Raw genomic sequence first — 13,007 nt, forward strand, 5'->3', positions numbered from 1 at the left:
AGATCTACAGCATGCATTTGAAGCACATGACTCCCCTATCCCAAGAATCCTGGGAGTTTGTTAAGGGTGCTGGGAACTGTAGCTCTTTGAGGGTAAAAACTACAGTTTCCAGTATTATTTTGAGTGGAAGGAGCCATGGCTGTTAAAGTGGTACAAATATGCTTTAGATGTGTGGTGTGCCTGTGATCTTTGGCTCTTCCAAGATTACAAAGCGGGTGGATTCCTTCAGCTTATTTGAGTCTGGCTTCCCAGCAACCTCCACTTTGCACCTGCTTGGCAACAGCGTGTGTTCTAAGACAGGAATCAGCACCACAGCATTTAGTTCAGCCTTAGCACCCTGTTATGGTTATTATGCAGATAAGCAGAATGTTTATGAAAGAGCTGAGGAAAATGCATGCATAGAATTAAAACGTCCTGCCTGCCTGAGTCTGAAATGCTTTTTTGAAGTTAATGAGAACGGCTTTGGACGTTAGAGTGATTATAATTCTTTATTTCTGCTTTGTAAATAAAGTCAGTTGTGGGGGTTTTTTTAGGAGGAGGCTGAGAAAAAGTGAAACTTGAAATATTGTTTTACCTGTCTAAGGCAACTTAGTAAATATTTAATTACATGACTTTAAATAGTGGTAGGTTAAAACAAAGGGGTGGAGCAACCCATAAAAATGCAGTTTGTTTAGTACTTTGATCTTTTTTTATCACACTCATCTGCCTCTTTCTTTTTTATGTATTATTTAGTTAGCTATTCAATTTATATCCTCCATGAGGAGCCCAGGGCAGAAAGCAACAAGTGATAAAGCAATAATAATAAAAAATTAAAAACAATTTCTAGTCTGGGAAAGATCTCATCTTAAAAGCAGGCATGTTCAAAGTCCGGCACAGGGGCCTAATCCAGCCCGCTGGTCAATTTAATCCGTCCCCTGTGGCAGTTTATTTCCTGATGTAAAATTTTGAAAAAAGCTGAACAACTTCAGTCCCAAAAAAAAGCTGAACAGTGTGGTGTAGTGGTTAAGAGCTGTAGACTCATAATCTGGTGAACTGGGTTCGTTTCCCCGCTCCTCCACACGCAGCTGCTGGGTGACCTTGGGCCAGTCACATTTCTCTGAAATCTCTCAGCCCCACTCACCTCACAGAGTGTTTGTTGTGGGGGAGGAAGGGAAAGGAGATTGTTTGCCACTTTGAGACTCCTTAGGGTAGTGATAAAGCGGGATATCAAATACAAACTTTGGGGGGAAATCCCCCCAAAAGCACAACAACTTCAATCCTAAAAAAAGCTCCACAACTTCAGGGTTAAATCCTTAAAAAAATCTCAACAACTTTGGTCAGCCCTCACACCTGTTCACTTCATCAAATCTGGCCCTCTTTGAATAACGTTTTGACACCCCTGGCTTAAAAGGCTTGTTGAGATAGGAAGGTGTTCTGTAGGTGCTGCAAAGACAATAGCAATAGTATCTGTCTAATATTCAAGGGGAGCTGATTCCAAGGGGCAGGTCACTAAAGGCCAGACTCCAACATTGTACAGAGCAGATCTTCTGATGTTATCTGCAGAAGGCTCTCACCTGCAGAGCACAATGATGAAATGGGCATATAAGGAGTGAGATGATCTTTCAGGTATCTGGTCCTAAGCTGTACAGGAATTCATATACCAAAACCAGCTTGAACTTAGCCCTGCACCTAATGACCAGCCAGTGCAATTCTTTCAACAGCAGGGTTAGACACTAGCAAAATCTTATGCCAGAAAAAAATGTAATAAATTTTATTTAAAACAATAATGAAAGGTGAGCTGGCATACTATGCAGGTGAGGGAAAAGTAGTATAGTAAAACCCACAAAAAGTCTGAGAAATCTCAAACTTGACAAAGAATTGAGTGTGTGTGTGAGAGAGAGCTTAATACATGCAAAGCACCATATGTCAAATAATCCTACCTCCATATGTGCTTTGATAGGTTCTGATGTGGCTTTACTGACACAGAAATCAGTCTTGCAGTGGAAGAGAACAATCACAGTAAATAATATGTGCTCAATATGCCGTGACAGTAAAAAATGGGAAAGGCTTGTTAAGAATTCTTAGAAAAAGGATTAAAAAGTATCATGATAATTGCACAAAGAGAGGGTGTATCTGAATTTGGAACAGTCTGTACATTTCTGATAGCCCGTTTCCAAAAGGATATATTGGAAATAAAGAAGGTAACATAAATGATCCAAGGGAATCTATCAGTTCTTAACTAACAATGCCATTCTATTCTTGTCTACCCAAAAGTAAGTCCCCTTATGCAGAGCTCTGCAGCCTAAGAAAGAATTAGGATGTGTGCTCCAGCATCTGGAGGGCCACAGATTCCCCACTCCTGCGTCAAACTGTTGAGAATGGTTGCTTTGCAAATAAGGTTAGTGAAGGGAGAATGTAATGTAAGATGGTATGGGAAGTGTGACTGCAGAAATATGCTTTCTTCTCTCTCCCACACATGCACAAATACAAGAACTCAAGGTCATCAAGTGAGAACTGAGAGACTGTTTTGGAAAAGAACATATGGAACTCAATGAGCGAGGATGTCATGATGGCCACAAATAAACATGGTAATAGCTTTTTTAAAGGATTAGTTGTGTTAATGAAGGATAGATCAACTGGGAGAAGAACACACAAGTACTGGTGCCAATGTAGTTTTTTATCTCTTTTTGTCTCTAAGGTCAGAGTTATGCTATAGCTTTATGATAAAACTGGCAAAAGATATAATCCATTTTCATCACTGCCTTCTAGTCATAATCGTTAGAAATGCAATCTTCGTTTTCATTTATAATAAACTGGAGGGTGTTGATTCCATAGGGGAAGACAAGCCTGCTGGCAAACTTCCTGGGGAAGTCTTTGCCAACCTGATGCCCTCCAGATGTTTTGGACTGCAGCTCCCATCAGCCCAAGCAAGCACAGTTTAGGAAAGCCTGTTCTAGGAGATGTGGCTGGCCTCTAGGGACAAATTGCTGAGGTAGGTAATTGGAAAGGTAACAGCCTTCCATGCATCCATATAAGATGTGCCCCAAAGGAAGGATGAATGCACATAATTCCGAGGACAAGGGTAGCCAACGTGGTGGTCTCTAGATGCTGTGGACCACAATTGCATCTCGAGGCCCCAAGACCCACCCCCAAAATAAATACACACGGACACTTATATTAGATTAAGTTTTGGGGCAAAACTTTATTGAAATACAATCACGTGAGCGGTATTGGCTTAGGCATTGACTCCCCACTATAACTGGCTCCACTCTCAGGGTCAAATGGGGTAAACCAGACGAGGGAGCTAGGTCAATGAGGACCAACCGAAGCTCACCCCGGGGTTCCTGTGGGCCTGGCATGGCCCTAGCCCCTCAGGTGGACTTCGGACGAGATCCAGGACCCCCAGATTCCTTTAACGGAATACCCAGTTCCTGGAGAGGCAGGTGATGGCCGCACCTCCCCTCCCCACAATCCAACTGAGCCAATGCCTAACCGCCACCTTACAAGTTGTGACGATTTGCTAAAGGGTAGGCAAAAACCAAATGGCTAAAGCCAATCTGCCAAATGGAAAAATTCCTACCCAGCCCCTGTTCCAAAACAGGCGACCCAAACCAAAGCAAGGCCAAGCGACTCTAACTAAACTATGGAGGGTGGGTGGGTGTTCAACAGTGTGAAGCAAGTGCCCCTCCTTGCATCACACTGCTGTTTTTAAAGCCCCTGGGATCACGCCACCACTGGCTATTGGCTAAAATTGCCTGGTGTGATCTCAGGGGAATGGCCAGGACTTCTTGCTCCCCCCCCCCTTTTAACCCTATCAGGTGATCTCTTGGGTCCCGTGCGCAACCAGGACCCTCTGTTATGAGGATCCCACCTCTCATCAGTGCCAGCCAGCATGGCCAATGGAGTTGCAGTCCATGTGGGCAATTACTGTCTGGGAAAGCCCCATAGCAAGTGCAGAAAACCATTTGTCTAGACCTAATAGCTTACGGATGCCCCGTTCTTGAACTTTAAATTCATATGGGATGTTATGTGAGAATGTGTAACTGGCCTGAAGGAGTCCAAAGGGTTGAAATGGTCCAAGTGGCACTTGAATGCACATCCATCTGGCTGTAACCTCAGGCTGATAAAAGGTAGACTGTTGGAGTGGTGTTCCATCACAAGTCACCTTGACAATACTAGTGGAATAGGCTGTCTAAAGTCCTGCTGAAAACCTAGGGTCGCACTTTTCTCTAGCCCATACGCTCCATGCTCTATTCATTCTTCTGTAATGGGTTTTATTAAAAGAAACTTCAAATGCATCTCTCTTAGCTAGTGTCCTCTCCTGTCTTGTGTGCTGCTGCTGATTGGAATTTCAATTAAAATATATTTCTCAATTATATCTATTATAATAAACTATACGAGCACGTGTTTTTGCATCCTCCATTTATGCCTAATTAATCATTCTAGGACTGCCAGTACAGGGAGCGGCAAAGTCAACCTCGTCTGTGAGAAGTACTAAAAGCAAGACATATTTATTATGCTTAACTGCTTAAATTATAAAAAGGGCACGCTTACAGCTCAATGGGAATTTGTGTGTGTTATGTTTGCAAGTAAGTGCTTTCCCTGATTGACTAAAGAAGCATCTTAAAGTCTTTAAAGGATAACAGGGCTCTGTTGCTGAGTAACTCACTTTTTAAAAAAAGTTAATTAAGCTTTTGGTCTGATATACTGTTTCCTACTTGGAACAGACAAGGTATTGCTTCACTTGGAAAACTTAAAAGTGGAAACTGCTTCCCCAAAGCTGATAATCTTTCTTATCAGATCAATGCAACATTTATATTTAGAGTGAAACAGCAACAACCCAATATTACAATAAATGGCTAACAACTCTACCCAACCCCCCAAACTGAAAAAAGGCAGGATTTAATATGGAATGCTAACACAAAAATTATGGCAACCAACCAGTTACTAAACGAAAATGAACACTCAATCCCAACCAACCAACCAATGACCCGACCCTCATCACTCTAAATTAAAACAGTCAAGATTTCATATATTACACTTACACAAAATGGTTTCAAAATAACTAGCTATCAACTGACCCAGTATTCTTTTGTCCCCTGACTACATCTTCTAAGGTCACAGCCTCACCTTTAATCAATGGACGATTTGCATACATTTAAATTACTTTGCATATGTTAATACATTATAGCTGGTTTTAACTCTGAGAAGTGGCAGCCTTGGTACACATAGGGACCATTGTGAAATAATATAATCCCATTTTTCCCATTTTCAAATGTAAATTTATATCCCCGAAAGCATAAGCATTTTCATTGCAATTTATAGTAGCTTCCATGCAGTAGTTATAACAAGCAGAATGTGTGAGGGGAAAGAAGGAGAAATGAGCTCATAAAAGCCTCTGAAAAAATATACACTCCTGATCACGTGCAACATAAGAGAAGAGACATAAACAATCTCACTTGATGGGTCCAGAAAAGACTATGCTGCAGATATAACTGCACGCAATTGTTTATACACTCCTTTGCAGAGAGTTTTTCTACAGAGAAAAAGGCCCCCCTATATTTTTCCTTCCTCTGCAATCATTAGACATTGACAGTACTCAAGAGTAGTGGGGGCTGGGGCATTTGGGGACTGATAGGTCGGAAGGCAGAAAGACTGACTGAAGATGAAGCCAGAGCCAATGACAGCTGCAACCAACTATTTCTACCTTTGTCCCTGTCTTCCTGTCTGCTGATTTCTACAAGGGCAACACTGAGACTAAGGAGGAGAAGGCTGCGAGCCAGTGCCACCTCCTGAAATGATTGTGAGTAAGAAGGTAGGCAGGTGGGTGGGGATACCTGGGCCAGCCCAAGACATTTTGCCACCTGAGGCAAGCCCCATCCCTGCCAGGGAAGAAAGGATGGCTGAAGGTCTACATCAGGAACAAGGGGGGGGGGAGATAAAGATATCCATTGGGAACAAGGGTGGGAGGACACCAGCAGCACCTCCTATTTGACAAGAGGGGGTGTTGCTGAGGAGATTTGACCTCCAAGGAGCATGCTGTATAGTAGCTGCACAAGGCAAGACTCTTCAGAATCACGTGGAACTATATTGTTCTTGCCAACACAGCAGAAGGCATGAATGTAATGTTGATGCTTTTCAATCAAGATGCAGCAGGTGCTGCACGTAGGAGATGTAGAGTTCATTCTTATATCTTCCTCATGCATTCAAAATAATGCACGACAGCTTAAACTGGAGACAGAGGCCATACACAAATGCTCATTGCCCCCGCCCTCAGAATCCCTGCTCATGCCTAGAACACTCCCTCTCTCCCCATCGTTCCTGTGCTGAGTGGAAAGGTTTGAAATGGGTTTGTAAATGCTTTGTTATTCCTCATCAGTTTCTGATTTTGAGCAAGAAGCTGCTGCTCTTTAGACCAAGTTAGAAGGCAGAGGGTATCTGTCAGCAGTCATCAAATCAGCAAGGAAGATCTATCTTCTTTAACAACATTTATGTACCACTTGTTAAAACAAAATATGGTACCTCCAAGTGGTCTACCATCAATAAGATAGGAGCTTTTTGTTCCTTGTGATTGCCTGCAGAACAATAGGAAAGTCTCAGTTTTGTAGTCTCCCTTCTCATTTTCTTATTAAAAGTTGATAAAGAGAAATGTCTCAAATATGCCAAAATGAGGAAATGTTTTATTGTAGATATGTGCCTAACATGTTTCAGCATGATTGCCTTATCAAGAGCTTATTCTCTCATTTCTTTGCAACTTTAACCAAGAAAGCTCTGTTACGAAAGAATTTGCATGGCAAAAGCGGAACTTCCTGGTTTTTGTGTTGACTAAAATTTAACACAGCGTTATTAATAAATATTGGTTTATTTCTACTAATACCTATACAAGAGCATAGGTGCAACTTTGCCCAAGGGACATTATTCATGTGGTCATTGTGTGCTTTGTAAACGTATTCCTAAATACAAGTCCTTCACTAATCCTGTGGATAAAAGGGTTTATTCCGTTTGCCGTTTCTCAACCTCCTGCAGCACCTCCAACATTATGTACACTACAGAATGTGCATGTCACAAACTCTACATTGAAAAAAATGAAAACCTCACTTTTAATCAGTGTCTAGTAGGCGCAGATAAAGTTTTCAATGGGCTTAATTAGTTCTCTTTGCATACAGAACATGTGTAAAAAAAAGTGGGAATCAGTCTGTCTCTTTGTTATCCTTGCATATGTTTACTCATGAGAAAAACCGTTCAATGTGGTAGCGTATATTTTTTCCCTTTCCTTCTTTCTTTAAGGTGCATTGCTCAATTCACCATCTGGAACTTGTTAGCAGTTCTATAAGGAAGACTTTCTACATTCAATCCTCCTCATGGGGCTGCATAGACTGCTAGTATTCCTGCAAGCTGATTTAGTCATCTGAGAGTGTTTGAAAGCTGAAGGTGTTTATTGGATTCATTTTCAGAATGGCAACTTAGATTTCTTGGTCTGATTTATTTATTTTTAAGGGTGTTGGCACAAACACTTGTGTCTATGTAAATCAAACACACAAGGTAATTTACCTGTCAGGGAGAGGCCCACTCCTCCCACCCCAGCATTGCATCTTGACATGTTCCTTTGAATGAACGAACAGGGCTGTTGCTTCAAATGGGGTCAAGTTACTAGGGCACTTTCCTGGCAGGTGGGTCAATGTTGCTTCCCGGGAAAGGCGAGGCAGTGGGGAGGTTGGTATGGTGCAAAAACTAGCAGGAATGCCAGATTGGCTCTGCCCATGGGTACAGGAAGCATCTGGAGTCTCCTGGGAACCTTATGCATATTTTTCTGAGGAAGGCAGGAAGATAATAAATGTGGCAAACCAATTGAACAGTGCCAGGACATATGAGGGAGAACAGCAGTAGCCTATTAAGGCTGCATTCTATACACACTTACCTAGGAGTAAGCCTCATTGAATTCAGTCAGACTTCAAGTGATGCAGGAGATCTGGGTTTCCAAAAATCTGTTTCTTTCATTAAAAACAGTCATAATGTAGTCATATTTGGACCATTGGGGAAGAGTGAATTAATTGCTTTCTCCATGCCTTATCTCCCAACTTAATTTCCCCCTTGAAGCTATTAGCAGTGGAAGAGGAAGGGGAAATACATGCAGTTTATGTCAGGGAAACTGCATAGGGCAAAGGGTTAAATCACCCCTCACACAGCTTCATTACCCTGATCCAAAAAACCATGGGTTTTTAATTAAAGGAAAGGACATAGGGAAATCCATCCTATGTAGTATGAATATCTGAGTGGGTGTTTTTACATATTATACGTTGACATTGTCAATCAAAGTTTAGTCCTTTATTTATTGTTAGCTTTACTAATCAAGTCTCCAATTCTTCCCCATGGCTTTGTGTAGCAATGGCTCCGATTTCTGGAAAGCCACGATAAGCGAATGTGGGCTTTGGCACGGAATTAAATGCTAAGCAAACATTGGAAGCAATCCACTAAGCACAGAAGCTGCCCATCTGTATTCATTTCCATGGGGGTCTATGCAGGGCAATGATGTCTGAGCACCAGCGGTGCCCTGTGGATTGCATCAATGGCCTGGACTCGTTAAGAGCGATGTTGCTTAATGGCAGCGGTGACAGAAACTGCCTTCCAGATGACTTGAGTCTTTGTAGGTCAGTTCTCTTCAAATTAGGTCTCTTCCTCAAGGCCCATTATCTTAAATTGCAGGTGTTATAACCAGTAATGCCAGCAACTAACCCACATTTCAGTAATCCCATTATGCTTATAGCAGAGGGCTAAGTGTCCGGGTAATTGCAATCCAAATGGTATGAAATGAATGAAGTAAATATTGTTCACTTCTCCCATTCTGAAGGGTTCTCATGTTCCATATTCTTGTTCTCATGATTCCTTCCCCTCCATGAAAGCAGTTCCTTCGCCGTTGTATTAGAATGGTATGAACTATGGGTGGCCTTGTCTAACTTTGGAAATACTCCTGTGCAGTGGCAGGCCTACAGTTTTGGAGCCATGAAGCTTGAACTGTTATGGGGACCCCTTTGCAACCTACAACAAGGTCTCGGTAACCACTGTTATCTTATTCAATGGGGTGGTTCCAAGACAGATCACCGCAACTTAAAAAAATTGATTACTACATCCTACTACATTAACTACTTCCTTTCCTTCCTTGGAGGTTTTTAAGCAGAGGTTGGATTCCTGTCTCATGGATGCTTTAGCTGAGATTACTTCATTGGAGGGGGTTGGACTAGATAATGACCCTTGGGTACCTTCCAACTCTATGTTTCCATGATCTCAGATTTTGATTTAAATTGCTGTACAGTGGTACCTCGGGTTACATACGCTTCAGGTTACAGAGTCCGCTAACCCAGAAATATTACCTCGGGTTAAGAACGTTGCTTCAGGATGAGAACAGAAATCGTGCTCCAGCGGGGCAGCGGGAGGCCCCATTAGCTAAAGTGGTGCTTCAGGTTAAGAACAGTTTCAGGTTAAGAACGGACCTCCGGAACGAATTAAGCACTTAACCCGAGGTACCACTGTACTGGATTATCTCACATGTCAAAGTCACTGGTGTGAACAAAAGTTTCTTGTGCCTTACAATTTTCAAGTTTTTGCAACTCGAATTGGATCTACTCGACCCATTTTTTAAAAAGCAATGTGGAGTAAAGTAACTTCTGGAGCCCCTCTGAGATTAGGGGCCCTGAAGCTTAAGCTTCATTAGTTTTACAGTAGATCTGCTGCTGCTCCTGTGCATCTGTTGGTCTGTTGCAATCAGGGCCATAGCTACTGGGAACTAGTCAGGTTTTTGGTCCTGGGTGAAGCCCCCATTGAAGCTCCCAGCCTGTGTGTGTGTGTGTGTGTGTGTGTGTGTGTGTGCAAATGTGCATGGGGTTCCAAACTGGGTCTTTGACCCAGGGGAAATAAAGCCTAGTTTCACCCTTGGTTGCAACTACCTTTACTTAGGCCTGGAGGACAGCCATGACCCAACGAACTAGTCACAGGCCTATTTGGCGCATTTCATAGGCATGAAACCCATGACCTTTGGGGGCAGGTATAGGCTCTGGAGCAGTGCTATTTTTCTAGCAAAAGAGGTGCCAGAACTCACCATGAGCACCTCTCTTGTTCTCTTAGAATGGCAATGGCGCCCACCTGAGAGGTGCCAGAACTAAGTTCCAGTGAGTACCTGCTGAAAAAAAGCCCTGACGATTACATGGGGATGGGGGGAATTTGATTCCATTCACATTTAAAGATGAACGTTCCAAAACAATACACAAACACATCTTTCAAAATCCAAAATATGTGCTGCCCTTCTCCTGCTATGTAATGTGTACAAAAATACATATACTAGGATAAAGTGTGCATTAAAATGCTTACATTTGTGAGAGTAGCATGCAAATGCTTGACCACAGGATTGGGCAAGCTTGACCACAGTAGTTTACTCCAACACTGGATTACTGCAATGGGCTTCCCTTTGAAAACTGATGCAGAAATGAGGGCAACTGAACTTACAATTGGAAAAATGAGAAACTGAGAGACAGACTCGCCCATCCCTGATGACTAGTTAGTCTAAACTAGCCCATAGTGGTGGGAGTTTCTCATGGCTTTGGTGATTTCCATTAACCATAAGACATTTACATGGAATTGTGATAACCACTGTAGAGGCTCTGAAACAAATGCACAACTTTAAGAGTCATGGAGAGAAAGAGTAAGAGAGAAAATGAAACATTTCTTCTTCAATTTACTTCAGCAATGCCTTTTTCACAAGAGTGATGTATAAGGAATTTTTGTATGTTCGTTTCAGAATTTCATCCATACCCATTACTGAACCTCTTACTTGGTTTGCCTTTCATTTGTCAAAATCTAGTTTGCTTCATGTTTTATTCATTAGTAATTACTTTGTTAAAGTACTCGCATTCATCTTGAGTTCTTTCTTTCTTTCTCTTTCTCTCTTTCCTTCTCTCTTTCTTTTAATTTTTGCAAAAGCAGTGGTGGCAGTAGTGCAATGAGCTGCCTTTTGTCTCAGCAGCCAGCATCCCCATTCCCAAGAACACCTCAGAACAACATCCAGAGCATCCTAGGAAGAACAAAATGGCAGCCACTGGGAGTGTCCAGTGTCAGAAGTTAAGTCAAAAGAAAAAGGGAAATTGAAGGCAGTCCTCACACCACAGCAGAACCACAAATGGAAGAAATTGGTTCCCAAACAGACTCCTCTGCATTCATTTCCCAACATATGGAAATTGGGCTGAACGGGTCCTGTTCTGTTCAGTTTCCCACTCGTTCTGAAACAAATGCACACCCTTCATTTGCAGTATGCTATTCTGTTTCTTGTAACCACTGTAAGGCTCTCTTCAGCATGGAGCATGGGAGCCCTTTCAGTTCTGCACCACAGTGGTATGTGGGCAGAAAGCGCTGATTGCGCTGCTCTTTCCATGCCATGGGCCACCCCTGCAAGGTTCATGGTGTTCACGTAAAGACCTCATTCTCATTCCTAATATATGTAGTTAAAACAGCCTTCCTCTCCAAAGGCTTATAAAAAATTAAAAAGGATCGATAAAGTATACTTTGGAAGAAAAATGGTTTGTCTAGGCAATGTAATTCTCATTATCCAAATCTTCTGAAATGAAACCTCCTGGGGCAAAAGGCTGAGCAATTTAGGGCATATGCAGCTTATTTTCAGGTATATAAGCCTTTTGGCAGTCACATTTAAGTGGTGTTTGTTTTGGTTCGGTTTGTTCTGCTTCCACATTCATTCGCAGGGTTTACAAGAAAAACTTCGTGTTTCTGTGGTGAAGCACAGAAATAGCTTCATTTGCGTTTGTGCTCTCCTTTCTCACAGGCATTTGGCAGAGCGGTTCATATGGCTAAGGAGGGGCATGTTTCTGAATGAGAGGTCTAGCCCAAGGCAGCAACAGAGCACTGCTGCTAGCATATTTCTCTCTCTCCCTCTCTCTCTCTCTCTATATATATAATATCCCCTTTGGGTAGTAATAAATTGCAAACGTTTCTGAACTTTAGTTACTGGAAACTAGAGGAAGTTACTCATAGGTAATGCAGATCCTCATATACTGTTGTTGTTTTTTACTTACCACCCACACACAAAAGCTACATACAATATTGTTCACAAGTCCACAGTCCTCTTCAAGCATTCACAATTACATGTGAGAACTCGGACTAGATAGGGGCAATGGTGTGTGGGTGGGTGTGTGGGTGTGTGTGTTTGTTTGTTTTTGTTTTTTGGCTAGCCACCCCTGTCCAGGAGTGGCTGGTGTGGTGGAGCAGTGCTGTGCAGGCCATTCCACTGTGTTGGCTGCTTCTGCCAATATCCCTGTGCACACTGCCCCTGCCCCTCCTCTCCTGATCTCCACACATTTAGGTCTGCATTGAGATTCTAACTCAGTGTTAAGTTGTGGGTGAACATATCAGATGACACAACGATTCTTCAAACAGCTCTTGTTTATTCACAGGCCAGAACAGAACTGAACTGAAGGGTTCAGCCAGCCTGCTTATATAGAGCTCCACTAGAACGCAACAGTAACCATTTTCTGTAACTATCCAATCACTGAACGTCACTTTCAATCCCTTATTTGCATATGTGGACCTGAGTGAAAACTATCTACAGTATCCCCCTGCTGGCCCAGGGTGAGAACTTCAGTACATAACAGTTAAGGTATTCAACAGGGACAAATAAAGGTACTACACTTAGGCAGGAAGAACCAGCTGCACAGATATAAGATGGGGGACACACCTAGCTTGCCAGTAGTACATGTGAAAAGGATCTAATGGGCCTTAGTGGACCTCAAGCTTAACATGAGTACCTAGAGATGTTGGGGGTTGAACCTGGGACCTTCTGCAAAGCAGATGCTCTCTCACTGAGATATGTTCCTTTTCTCTTGTACATAGGATACTAACCAAGCTGAACTGAACACATCTCAAAAACCCCTTTTGCAAGAAGGTCTGAACTGGAGCCTGAATGTGGGGACATTGGAGCAGGGCTTTTATATGTGCTCTGATCCACTTCAAGCCCATATACAGTCACTCAA

At 42.5% G+C, this 13,007-nt stretch overlaps 1 long non-coding RNA gene across 1 annotated transcript; it reads left to right on the forward strand.

Moving 5' to 3' along the window:
- Nucleotides 1-2,313: 2,313 nt before the first annotated feature.
- LOC128422634 (uncharacterized) lies at nucleotides 2,314-11,105 on the forward strand. The gene is made up of 6 exons (XR_008332544.1): nucleotides 2,314-2,971; nucleotides 4,426-4,568; nucleotides 5,724-5,782; nucleotides 7,267-7,410; nucleotides 8,363-8,627; nucleotides 10,994-11,105. It is a non-coding gene; the product is annotated as an uncharacterized LOC128422634 (long non-coding RNA).
- Nucleotides 11,106-13,007: the final 1,902 nt, after the last annotated feature.

The sequence above is a fragment of the Podarcis raffonei genome, chromosome 10 (assembly GCF_027172205.1).
Source record: "Podarcis raffonei isolate rPodRaf1 chromosome 10, rPodRaf1.pri, whole genome shotgun sequence".
Taxonomy (NCBI): Eukaryota; Metazoa; Chordata; class Lepidosauria; order Squamata; family Lacertidae; genus Podarcis; species Podarcis raffonei.